The sequence below is a fragment of the Pecten maximus genome, chromosome 2 (genome assembly GCF_902652985.1).
Source record: "Pecten maximus chromosome 2, xPecMax1.1, whole genome shotgun sequence".
NCBI classification, from domain to species: Eukaryota; Metazoa; Mollusca; class Bivalvia; order Pectinida; family Pectinidae; genus Pecten; species Pecten maximus.
In genome coordinates, this window is record NC_047016.1 from 3,321,559 (window position 1) to 3,334,337 (window position 12,779).

General features: G+C 39.2%; 1 protein-coding gene across 2 annotated transcripts in view; it reads left to right on the forward strand.

Moving 5' to 3' along the window:
- Positions 1 to 1,362: 1,362 nt before the first annotated feature.
- LOC117345161 overlaps positions 1,363 to 12,779 on the forward strand; it is a 71,627-nt gene continuing 60,210 nt past the window's right edge. Inside the window, exon 1 of one of the 2 annotated variants that reach the window (XM_033908163.1) lies at positions 1,363 to 1,536. The gene's annotated coding sequence lies outside the window, so the exon portion shown is untranslated. The remainder of the gene's footprint in view (positions 1,537 to 12,779) is intronic. The other variant, XM_033908184.1, reaches the window with a different exon arrangement.

Here is a 12,779-nt window from a genome sequence, read left to right on the forward strand (position 1 = left end):
TTGTGTGGTAGAGATAAGAGTGGAGCGTACGAAAGCTTCAAAAGGTTGATATCATCTGCTATACAATAAAGGATATAAGTCATTTTCTGTTACTTAATGTCATATGTCTGAATTCAGAATCGTGTTTAAACGCTCGGATTTGTAATCAAAATGGCAGCCATATCACTACAATGTCACCTTGGTAAACATACATTGATTATTTACATAACCGTCAAAACAAAAGGAAAAAAAGAAACAAAAAAGAAAAAAGCCAACACTGTTAGCTGATAAAGTATGAATTCATTCCAACAATGTTTCTGATACATTAGTCCAGAAGAAGAAGTGATAGTACAGTTTTCGTTACCGCAGCTACCTGACGTATCGTAGTAACTCCACTTAGCATATGAATATCAAAATAACGATTCTGAAATACCAAAGATATTAGCCGCAGTATACCGCTCGCCTAGAGAGATCTTCTCTTTAGCTCGATCGGTTGAGCGTAAGACTAGTAAGCCATGGGTTTCGGGTTCGATCCCTAATGGAGGCAGTGATTTAGATTTAATTGATCGTGTGCTTTGTTACATAAGTATACGACATCGTTATTTTAACTCAAATTCAGTAAACGATGACAAAACAAAATCTAGAATTACATGGAGACACTTGAAAGGATAAATAACAGGTGTTTCGAAAGCGTAGGGTCATAAATCTGGGAGAAGTTTGGATGTTGCGTAAGACTATTCCACCGTCAGCACAATGAAATGTCAGGCAAACCCGATATGGAACGATGTGTTTATAGTCCATGCTTAAAGTTACTCTTCACTCGGGTATGTTGTACTAATCCTAGAGAATGTAGTATCGCGAACACCACGTGATCAGTAACACGGGCAGTTGGCAGAGAAATCTCCAACAACTAGTACGTGGATAAAACAAAGGGACAATAATATCGCATACACGGGTTTACTTGTTGAAGGATTAAATGCGGGGGGAAATTCTTAATACATTCGGAACATCTTCAGTGGAAACAGTACTGAATGTTAGGTTCTTTATCATTTAATTCCTGATAAATAAATATAACTCTCAACAACGCCGAATGATACAAAGAATTGTAACATGGCGGCCGCGACTAAGTTGTCGTGTTTTATAAATATGTCTTCTATGTTTTCAAACACAGATCGTAATTAGATATGGTTGTTTATATGTTATTTGGTAATCATCTATGTCATCACACATTTGTATTGTGATGGCGGGGGGTTGGTATACAGATCGATGAGGCAGGAGTTCGCACTCCCTCCGTGGCGCGGAAGACCTATCCCTCACAGCCACGCAGCACGAGGAGCGCGCGTCAAGCCGTCCAATGACGACGCGGCCTTGCCTGGTGCCGAGTTTTATGTATCGGATACTGAAGCTGACAGACTATTAAGATCACGGGAACATGGGCCACACAACAGAACGGCTGGTGCATCCTACATTCAGGTGACAGAGCTACAACACACAGACTATACAACCGTGCATTACCTTATAAGGATATAACAGTAGCAGCTTGTTTACTCATATCAGGTAAGCGTATTTTTTTTTATAAAGGTTTAACATCGTCACCATCATGGTGGTTATGAAAATCAATGTTTTTTTTTTTTTATTGAATTTTTTTTTTCTGTTATGTGTTGTACGTGATTTTAATGGCAACGACATTTTTAACCATTCATTATCCATAGAAAAAACTGGACTGTACGCTAGATACTATCATTTAGTAAAAAAAAAAAATAAAAAGGTTAATAAAAAAATCTTTCTTCAACTTATACTGTTGGGTAAATGATGGTTCCATGAACAATGGCATAAAATACAACGTCCAAAACTAGACCGCGTTTTACTTGCAAATATAAGCAAGGAGGCCATTGAAACTTCCATTGTATTTAAAACCTTACGTAAATATTTGCATCACCGAATTTTATTTTTGATAAGTCACATGTATAATGCTTTGAAATTCCTTAATTATCTGTATGCCCCAGTAACTTTGTGGAACCTCTTATTGTTGAACCTATTAAGCCAACCATATACAAAATTGGTAGTTGTTTACGAAAGTACAGATACAAACCTTGTGAAAGGGTTTTAAATCACTTCTCAAAACCGTTAATAGCACTCGATATATTTCCTCGGTATAAGGAAATTTGATTATATATTATAGACATAAGAAATGTTCGGAACTCATTATCTACAGGGGAATGCGTTACATACAAAGTGTATAAAACGGCCACAAATCGTTAACCAGAAAATAATTGATATTACATAAATATGTCTCGATAATAATTTGTGGAATAACGATCGAAAAAAGAATCGCAAGAAAGAGATGAATTTCAATCAATTTTTCCCCTTTCATTAAGAAGAGTGTGTTTTTTAATCTATCTTTAAAACACGCACTACGGAATCGAACATCTTAATCCCTTTATCGTAGCCAACTGGTTGGAGTACGACAAATTGTCTGTTTATCTGACGGTGATACCGAGTCATTCAGACGCTACACCGATATTATTAAATACATTGAAAACAAACCTTTCGACGACTCTATAGAAAAGTTAGATCATTGGAATGCTAACAATCCAAAAATACTTTACATAGCAATAGTCTTGATGACTCTCAGTGATTTAAAATTTAAAACGACTTCTATGTGCATGGTTATCATTCAAATTGTCCCTTTCAGACAACTGGAAGTTTTAATTGCACTTAAGGTGGTTATCAAGATCCATCTTTAGACATAGGTGTGATATCCTACATTGCTTGTAAAAAAAAAAGAAACGACTTTCATCAAATATTACGAGAACACTCGGTTCTTTGACGTTTCTCTAAATTGAGTTAAGTTTGAAAGCATTTTGCGGAGCCGAGGCGCCTTCGTCATATCAGTTCTATACAAAGTTACGCAAGAAACGTAATTATGCCACAAAATATTAGCGAATTCAAGTAAAAAATGTCAAATGGATTTTGAATGTGATGTCTTTGCGTGCTTCATACAAGTCATATAGATTCTTCAACACGCTAAAAAATCTAATCAGAAACAGAAAGCATTTAAACTGCTTTGAAAGTATCTTTTCAGATTTGACGCCATTTATCTTAAAATCTATTCTGAAAATAACACGTTTAAAGACATCGTCTTTATCCGATGATGACAGGCTTTTGTAACTGCTGTACCTATTGGGCATTGAACAACTCTAACGAATTGATGTCTATGACATATTTGTGTGAATAGATCGTCACACAAGAATTGCTGACTTTGTGGACCGACTAGAGAGCTGTAACCCGTTGTCTGTGGAAGTGATTCCACAATACGATAAAAGCAGACTCGTTCTGTAGATATAAGGAGACCAGACACTTTTACACAAATGTGCCACAGACATATGCCGACTCTGTACTGTGGTTCTTTCCAAACTTGACGTCCTACGACATCAGGATAGTATGATGATCTGATAGTATACGTGTATTATGACATCAACAACACCACTAAATCTTCTGAGATGGTTGTCCCTAAGGAAACCACACAGCCATCTCTGTTGTCATATGTCCATGTCAACTTTTCTTTTGGCAGACGCCCAATCTGTTAAACTTCGGCATTAAAACACTGTTGAAAGAATGGGTTAAAAACCAACTTGATAGCGAGGGTGTCTTTCTTTTGTTTAAATTATGTTGCTGGACATGCTAAAGGAGATGCTCTTTAGAAAGTTTGTTTGCGTAACTCTGGCTTTTAATGACAGATTATAACCAATCATATTAGTCCAAAAGCTTTAAGTATCCAAGGGGACCAGCTATATTCACCTGACGTGGACCCATGACTATTGCAGCTATAGATAACTAAGTAATCGACCAGAAAGCAGTGTGTGGAATGTTTTTAGCAATACGTGGGTGGGCTGATCGCTTAACACAATACATATCATTATGATACGAAAAGGCAATGGCAATTACAGTAAGCAGTAAAAGCCAGGTTTCTAAAAATGAATATTCTCCTCTTGGGAGTATGTTTTCATAAATTTGCTCTGCTTTCATCTTTCATCAAGTATCAAGGTAAATGACAAACATTGCAATGTAGAAACAAAATTAGAAAAAAAAGAAAAAACAACGTAATACAGAACAGTATTAACTGTTTAAATCGTATCATAAACACGATGATTTTGTAGGAGCTTCACATCAAACTTGTAAACTCAAAGTACCGATATTTATTTTAAATTTTGATATGGTTAACCAAACTCATTGCATTCAATGGGGAGTGCCATCAGAATCCTACTTAGGAAACTGAGTGTTGGTTTATCTACTCAGAACATCACTGTTTATCATTGTAAACTGACAACCTTCTCTATTTACGGGTCGTTGAATCATTCCTCACCTTAAAAATGACATAATAAAAACAAATTCCATTGAGCTTACTGACAAGGAAGTTCCTATGGCGTGAATGCTTTTATCACCAGATGTGTTCTTTCTCCCAAGGCAGCAAGAAAGACAAAATTAATCGGTCAACTCTTTTGAATTCTCTCTTAGGAATAAGTCTATTTCCGAAGGAACAACTTCATGCAAACCTGGATCAATTAGTGATTTTCTTCATGGCTAGTTTCAATCACCTGGTTCGGTAGCTGTAGGACACACAGTAAACGCCCAAAAGTAATTATTTTTATCGGAACGTTTAAGGCGAACTTCTTGTTTATCTAGTAAATTACGGAAATTAGGGAAAACTACGGTCATTTCTACACAACATGTGGGTTTGCAGTAACCTGCAGCTTTTGTCGACAGAAGTAGAAGAGTAATTCAATTTGGTTGAACAGATTCGACTGCAAGTCTCGGTACACTGTATGTCCGCCATGGTTAATTCACCTTTTGTTACTTACTTTTCTTACTTTTATGGAAATTGATACCGGTGTGAATGATGGTATCCATGACAATGTCGGCACTTTGTTGCTATGTGTTGCTCCCTCATGACTGTCCCAGCCAATGGTAAAACTATCAGTAAGATGACAAGAATCCATCGCCATCATATTCTGCTCGAGTGACGTATCAGTGTATGTATCTCGTGTTCGGACCTAACACATGCATTGTTGACATATTTGTTATCCCCTTGACTATTCCATGTGATGTGTTATACACTAACGTCCCTTGGTGATACAGATCGCGTGCATCTACATTTGTTCTCATGACAACTGATGCCGTCTTCCGTGTTAGTGATAAGGTCAGGACATGGACACTATAACCGTTTTTTATATTCATTAATTATCAATATTTACATTTCCGCTGTAAGGCACCTAGATAAAAAAAAAATGCCAATACGTAAAACGTGTTCTGATCGAAAACTGTTCGGCTGTTTCCGTTATATTGATGGAGTAACCGGGGACTATCGCACATGGAAGTTTTTTCTGATCAGAAGCTGTTCGAAGAGTTCCGTTTTAGTGGTGAAATTGTCAGGACTATCACAGGTGGTGTAAATTTTTAGCGAGTTATATAGTGCACACGAACCACACCTGGTTTTCGTCATAAAACAGACGTACCCCACCTTGTTGTCGTTATAGAACAGACGTACCACACCTTGTTGTCGTTATAGAACAGACGTACCACACCTTGTTGTCGTTATAGAACAGACGTACCACACCTTGTTGTCGTTATAGAACAGACGTAACACACCTTGTTGTCGTCATAGAACAGACGTACCACACCTTGTTGTCGTTATATAACAGACGTACCACACCTTGTTGTTGTTATATAACAGACGTACCACACCTTGTTGTCGTTATAGAACAGACGTACCACACCTTGTTGTCGTCATAGAACAGACGTACCACACCTTGTTGTCGTTATAGAACAGACGTACCACACCTTGTTGTCGTTATATAACAGACGTACCACACCTTGTTGTCGTCATAGAACAGACGTACCACACCTTGTTGTCGTTATAGAACAGACGTACCACACCTTGTTGTCGGTTATATAACAGACGTACCACACCTTGTTGTCGGTTATATAACAGACGTACCACACCTTATTGTCGTTATAGAACAGACGTACCACACCTTGTTGTCGTTATATAACAGACGAACCACACCTTGTTGTCGTTATATAACAGACGTACCACACCTTGTTGTCGGTCATAGAACAGACGTACCACACCTTGTTGTCGTTATATAACAGACGTACCACACCTTGTTGTCGTTATATAACAGACGTACCACACCTTGTTGTCGTTATATAACAGACGTACCACACCTTGTTGTCGTTATATAACAGACGTACCACACCTTGTTGTCGTTATATAACAGACGTACCACACCTTGTTCTCGTTATAGAACAGACGTACCACACCTTGTTGCCGGTTATATAACAGACGTACCACACCTTGTTGTCGGTTATAGAACAGACGTACCACACCTTGTTGTCGTTATATAACAGACGTACCACACCTTGTTGTCGTTATATAACAGACGTACCACACCTTGTTGTCGTTATAGAACAGACGTACCACACCTTGTTGTCGTTATAGAACAGACGTACTACACCTTGTTGTCGTTATAGAACAGACGTACCACACCTTGTTGTCGTTATATAACAGACGTACCACACCTTGTTGTCGTTATAGACCAGACGTACCACACCTTGTTGTCGTTATAGAACAGACGTACCACACCTTGTTGTCGGTTATATAACAGACGTACCACACCTTGTTGTCGTTATATAACAGACGAACCACACCTTGTTGTCGTTATATAACAGACGTACCAAACCTTGTTGTCGGTTATATAACAGACGAACCACACCTTGTTGTCGTTATAGAACAGACGTGCCACACCTTGTTGTCGTTATAGAACAGACGTACCACACCTTGTTGTCGTTATAGAACAGACGTACCACACCTTGTTGTCTTTATAGAACAGACGTACCACACCTTGTTGTTATAGAACAGACGTACCACACCTTGTTATCGTCATAGAACAGACGTACCACACCTTGTTGTCGGTTATAGAACAGACGTACCACACCTTGTTGTCGGTTATAGAACAGACGTACCACACCTTGTTGTCGGTTATAGAACAGACGTACCACACCTTGTTGTCGTTATATAACAGACGTACCACACCTTGTTGTCGTTATAGAACAGACGTACCACACCTTGTTGTCGTCATAGAACAGACGTACCAAACCTTGTTGTCAGTTATAGAACAGACGTACCACACCTTGTTGTCTTTATAGAACAGACGTACCACACCTTGTTGTCGTTACATAACAGACGTACCACACCTTGTTGTCGTTATATAACAGACGTACCAAACCTTGTTGTCGGTTATATAACAGACGTACCACACCTTGTTGTCGTTATATAACAGACGTACCACACCTTGTTGTCGTTATATAACAGACGTACCACACCTTGTTGTCGTTATATAACAGACGTACCACACCTTGTTGTCGTTATATAACAGACGTACCAAACCTTGTTGTCGGTTATATAACAGACGAACCACACCTTGTTGTCGTTATAGAACAGACGTGCCACACCTTGTTGTCGTTATATAACAGACGTACCACACCTTGTTGTCGTTATAGACCAGACGTACCACACCTTGTTGTCGTTATAGAACAGACGTACCACACCTTGTTGTCGGTTATATAACAGACGTACCACACCTTGTTGTCGTTATATAACAGACGAACCACACCTTGTTGTCGTTATATAACAGACGTACCAAACCTTGTTGTCGGTTATATAACAGACGAACCACACCTTGTTGTCGTTATAGAACAGACGTGCCACACCTTGTTGTCGTTATATAACAGACGTACCACACCTTGTTGTCGTTACATAACAGACGTACCAAACCTTGTTGTCGGTTATATAACAGACGTACCACACCTTGTTGTCGTCATAGAACAGACGTACCACACCTTCTTGTCGTTATAGAACAGACGTACCACACCTTGTTGTCGTTATAGACCAGACGTACCACACCTTGTTGTCGTTATAGAACAGACGTACCACACCTTGTTGTTATAGAACAGACGTACCACACCTTGTTGTCGTTATATAACAGACGTACCACACCTTGTTGTCGTTATAGACCAGACGTACTACACCTTGTTGTCGTTATATAACGGACGTACCACACCTTGTTGTCGTTATAGACCAGACGTACCACACCTTGTTGTCGTTATAGAACAGACGTACCACACCTTGTTGTCGGTTATATAACAGACGTACCACACCTTGTTGTCGTTATATAACAGACGAACCACACCTTGTTGTCGTTATATAACAGACGTACCAAACCTTGTTGTCGGTTATATAACAGACGAACCACACCTTGTTGTCGTTATAGAACAGACGTGCCACACCTTGTTGTCGTTATATAACAGACGTACCACACCTTGTTGTCGTTACATAACAGACGTACCAAACCTTGTTGTCGGTTATATAACAGACGTACCACACCTTGTTGTCGTCATAGAACAGACGTACCACGCCTTCTTGTCGTTATAGAACAGACGTACCACACCTTGTTGTCGTTATAGACCAGACGTACCACACCTTGTTGTCGTTATAGAACAGACGTACCACACCTTGTTGTTATATAACAGACGTACCACACCTTGTTGTCGGTTACAGAACAGACGTACCACACCTTGTTGTCGTTATATAACAGACGTACCACACCTTGTTGTAGTTATAGAACAGACGTACCAAACCTTGTTGTCGGTTATATAACAGACGTACCACACCTTGTTGTCGTTACATAACAGACGTACCACACCTTGTTGTCGTTATATAACAGACGTACCACACCTTGTTGTCGTTATATAACAGACGTACCACACCTTGTTGTCGTTATAGAACAGACGTACCACACCTTGTTGTCGTTATATAACAGACGTACTACACCTTGTTGTCGTTATAGAACAGACGTACCACACCTTGTTGTCGTTATATAACAGACGTACCACACCTTGTTGTCGTTATAGACCAGACGTACCACACCTTGTTGTCGTTATAGAACAGACGTACCACACCTTGTTGTCGGTTATATAACAGACGTACCACACCTTGTTGTCGTTATATAACAGACGAACCACACCTTGTTGTCGTTATATAACAGACGTGCCAAACCTTGTTGTCGGTTATATAACAGACGAACCACACCTTGCTGTCGGTATAGAACAGACGTGCCACACCTTGTTGTCGTTATAGAACAGACGTACCACACCTTGTTGTCGTTATAGAACAGACGTACCACACCTTGTTGTCTTTATAGAACAGACGTACCACACCTTGTTGTTATAGAACAGACGTACCACACCTTGTTATCGTCATAGAACAGACGTACCACACCTTGTTGTCGGTTATAGAACAGACGTACCACACCTTGTTGTCGGTTATAGAACAGACGTACCACACCTTGTTGTCGGTTATAGAACAGACGTACCACACCTTGTTGTCGTTATATAACAGACGTACCACACCTTGTTGTCGTTATAGAACAGACGTACCACACCTTGTTGTCGTCATAGAACAGACGTACCAAACCTTGTTGTCGGTTATAGAACAGACGTACCACACCTTGTTGTCTTTATAGAACAGACGTACCACACCTTGTTGTCGTTACATAACAGACGTACCACACCTTGTTGTCGTTATATAACAGACGTACCAAACCTTGTTGTCGGTTATATAACAGACGTACCACACCTTGTTGTCGTTATATAACAGACGTACCACACCTTGTTGTCGTTATATAACAGACGTACCACACCTTGTTGTCGTTATATAACAGACGTACCACACCTTGTTGTCGTTATATAACAGACGTACCACACCTTGTTGTCGTTATATAACAGACGTACCACACCTTGTTGTCGTTATATAACAGACGTACCACACCTTGTTCTCGTTATAGAACAGACGTACCACACCTTGTTGTCGGTTATATAACAGACGTACCACACCTTGTTGTCGGTTATAGACCAGACGTACCACACCTTGTTGTCGTTATATAACAGACGTACCACACCTTGTTGTCGTTATATAACAGACGTACCAAACCTTGTTGTCGGTTATATAACAGACGAACCACACCTTGTTGCCGTTATAGAACAGACGTGCCACACCTTGTTGTCGTTATATAACAGACGTACCACACCTTGTTGTCGTTATAGAACAGACGTACCACACCTTGTTGTCGGTTATATAACAGACGTACCACACCTTGTTGTCGTTATATAACAGACGTACCACACCTTGTTGTCGTTATAGAACAGACGTACCACACCTTGTTGTCGTTATAGAACAGACGTACCACACCTTGTTGTTATATAACAGACGTACCACACCTTGTTGTCGGTTATAGAACAGACGTACCACACCTTGTTGTCGGTTATAGAACAGACGTACCACACCTTGTTGTTATAGAACAGACGTACCACACCTTGTTATCGTCATAGAACAGACGTACCACACCTTGTTGTCGTTATAGAACAGACGTACTACACCTTGTTGTCGTTATATAACAGACGTACCACACCTTGTTGTCGGTTATATAACAGACGTACCACACCTTGTTGTCGTTATAAAAACAAACGTACCACACCTTGTTGTCGTTATAGAACAGACGTACCACACCTTGTTGTCGTTATATAACAGACGTACCACACCTTGTTGTCGGTTACATAACAGACGTACCACACCTTGTTGTCGGTTAAAGAGCACACGTGAGTCAGACTCTGTTGAAGGGAAAACACTGAATAATTTGACTGCATCATTAAAACCATATTAAGCCAAAACATTTATATTTCTTTATTACAGAAAGCAGAAATAGAAAATCTAGGTACAACTTTGTATGCTGGATTATTATGATTTTGCGAAGTAGAACATGTTGGAAGGTCAAGAAAGCACATATGTCGTGTAAAGTGTATTTGAGCTGCAAGATATTTTAAATTTGTTGAACTTTGCCAACAAGGACTACAAATCGATGTCAAATGCGTTTTTTTTTGTTTTTTTTTTGTATGTTGGTGGGTTTTTTTTAGAAAGAAATGCTGTCTCACTAATTTATATAACAACCATATTGACCAACAAATGAAATCAGTAGTTCTAATGTTTGCCACCCAGAGGCATACGAGTGATTTGATGTTATTTACACGGCTGGTGTTACCTGAAACATTTCTGCTGCGGAGATATCAAAATAATTAATAGGATTTCCGCTCAGTATTTTCTCTCAATAGTAGGCTTAGATCTATGACTCATAAATAAGAGACGAGATAAGAAAAAGTCGATTGGTCATGAAGTCATTTCGTTCATTCATTTCCGTAGAAAATACCATGAATGTGTCCCATGTAGTTGTAACATTCACAATTCAAATGCATTTTCTCAATCATATGTTTTAAACTTAATGACCCATAGTCATAAGACCCTTTAGCCATATGAAAATAAAATCAATGTCGATTCCAGGAAAACCCTAAGATTTTATCATTTGGAAAGTGTTATCAAGCTTCATCTAAAACTAATCGGTCCATTGTTCGCAAATGACACAAGTGGTGAAATTATGGTCCAGTAGGGAATGCATGTATTTTACCTGTATCAATATTTTACCTGTATCAATATTCCGTAAAAGGCATTACTATACATCATTAACGCGCTGCCCAATAAACTCAGGCGTTACCACACCTAAACAGGCGATGTCAATTACAAACACCTAAAGTGAAATGCGCGAACCGTTTCCGTATTGATTGTAGATGACTATTTTCTCAGGTAGTATCGTTATTGCTTTTTACTGCGGTTTTCATTTAAAACCTAACATCTATGCAGGTCAGAGTTTTTTTTCATGCAATGAATGCATGTGAAATGAGATGACAGAGTTACCGGGAAGTCAGTCCATTACATGCTGTTTAGCCGGAATAGGGATGGTCATTATGTACATCACACCCACAACGGTACCCATTGTACCCGTCCTATATTGTCACAGTGTTCCGATATATTCATGGCTAAATATTGCCGCTACTTTAAACCAGGCTTAGAAAGCATGTTGTCATTGTTGAACAAATCATTGTGTTTGTGAAGTTTGCATTCGCGGTATTTACAGAGAATCCATCCTTCCATTATCCAATTGCAATGGGAGCTATATGACTCGACCATTCCCTCACTCACATGATGAAATCTGCGAGTACCACTCTATACGAAGAATACCATTCCATTGGTGTCACATGTACTCTCCAGATAAAAACGTTCTAATCTAATCAGCAGATTCTTCCTAGTGCTGACGGAAGATATGTATAACACAAAATTCAATCTGCTTGAATCGGTCCGTTTTCGTCTTTGTTAATGAACCTGATATTCAAGTAACAGCGTAAACATCTACGGAAGTGGATAGAGATACACTAGTAATCTAAAGCATTGACAACTACATTAAATATTTTGCTCGAATTTATAGACTTTTAGAAAAGAAATCCATCCTCAGTCAAACAAAGAAGCTACACGGCATCTTAGTTCCTATTCCAACTTGGCAGGATATGTATCTTTGATGACATCCGTCATGCTAATCTAGCTATATAGGTCACATCAAGGTTATGCAAATCTAGGTCATATCAAGGTCAGGAAAATCTAGGTCACATCAAGACCATGCAAATCTAGGTCACATCAAGGTCATGCAAATCTAGGTCACATCAAGACTATGCAAATCTAGGTCACATCAAGACCATGCAAATCTAGGTCACACCAAGGTCATGCAAATCTAGGTCACATCAAGACCATGCAAATCTAGGTCACACCAAGGTCATGCAAATCTAGGTCACACCAAGGT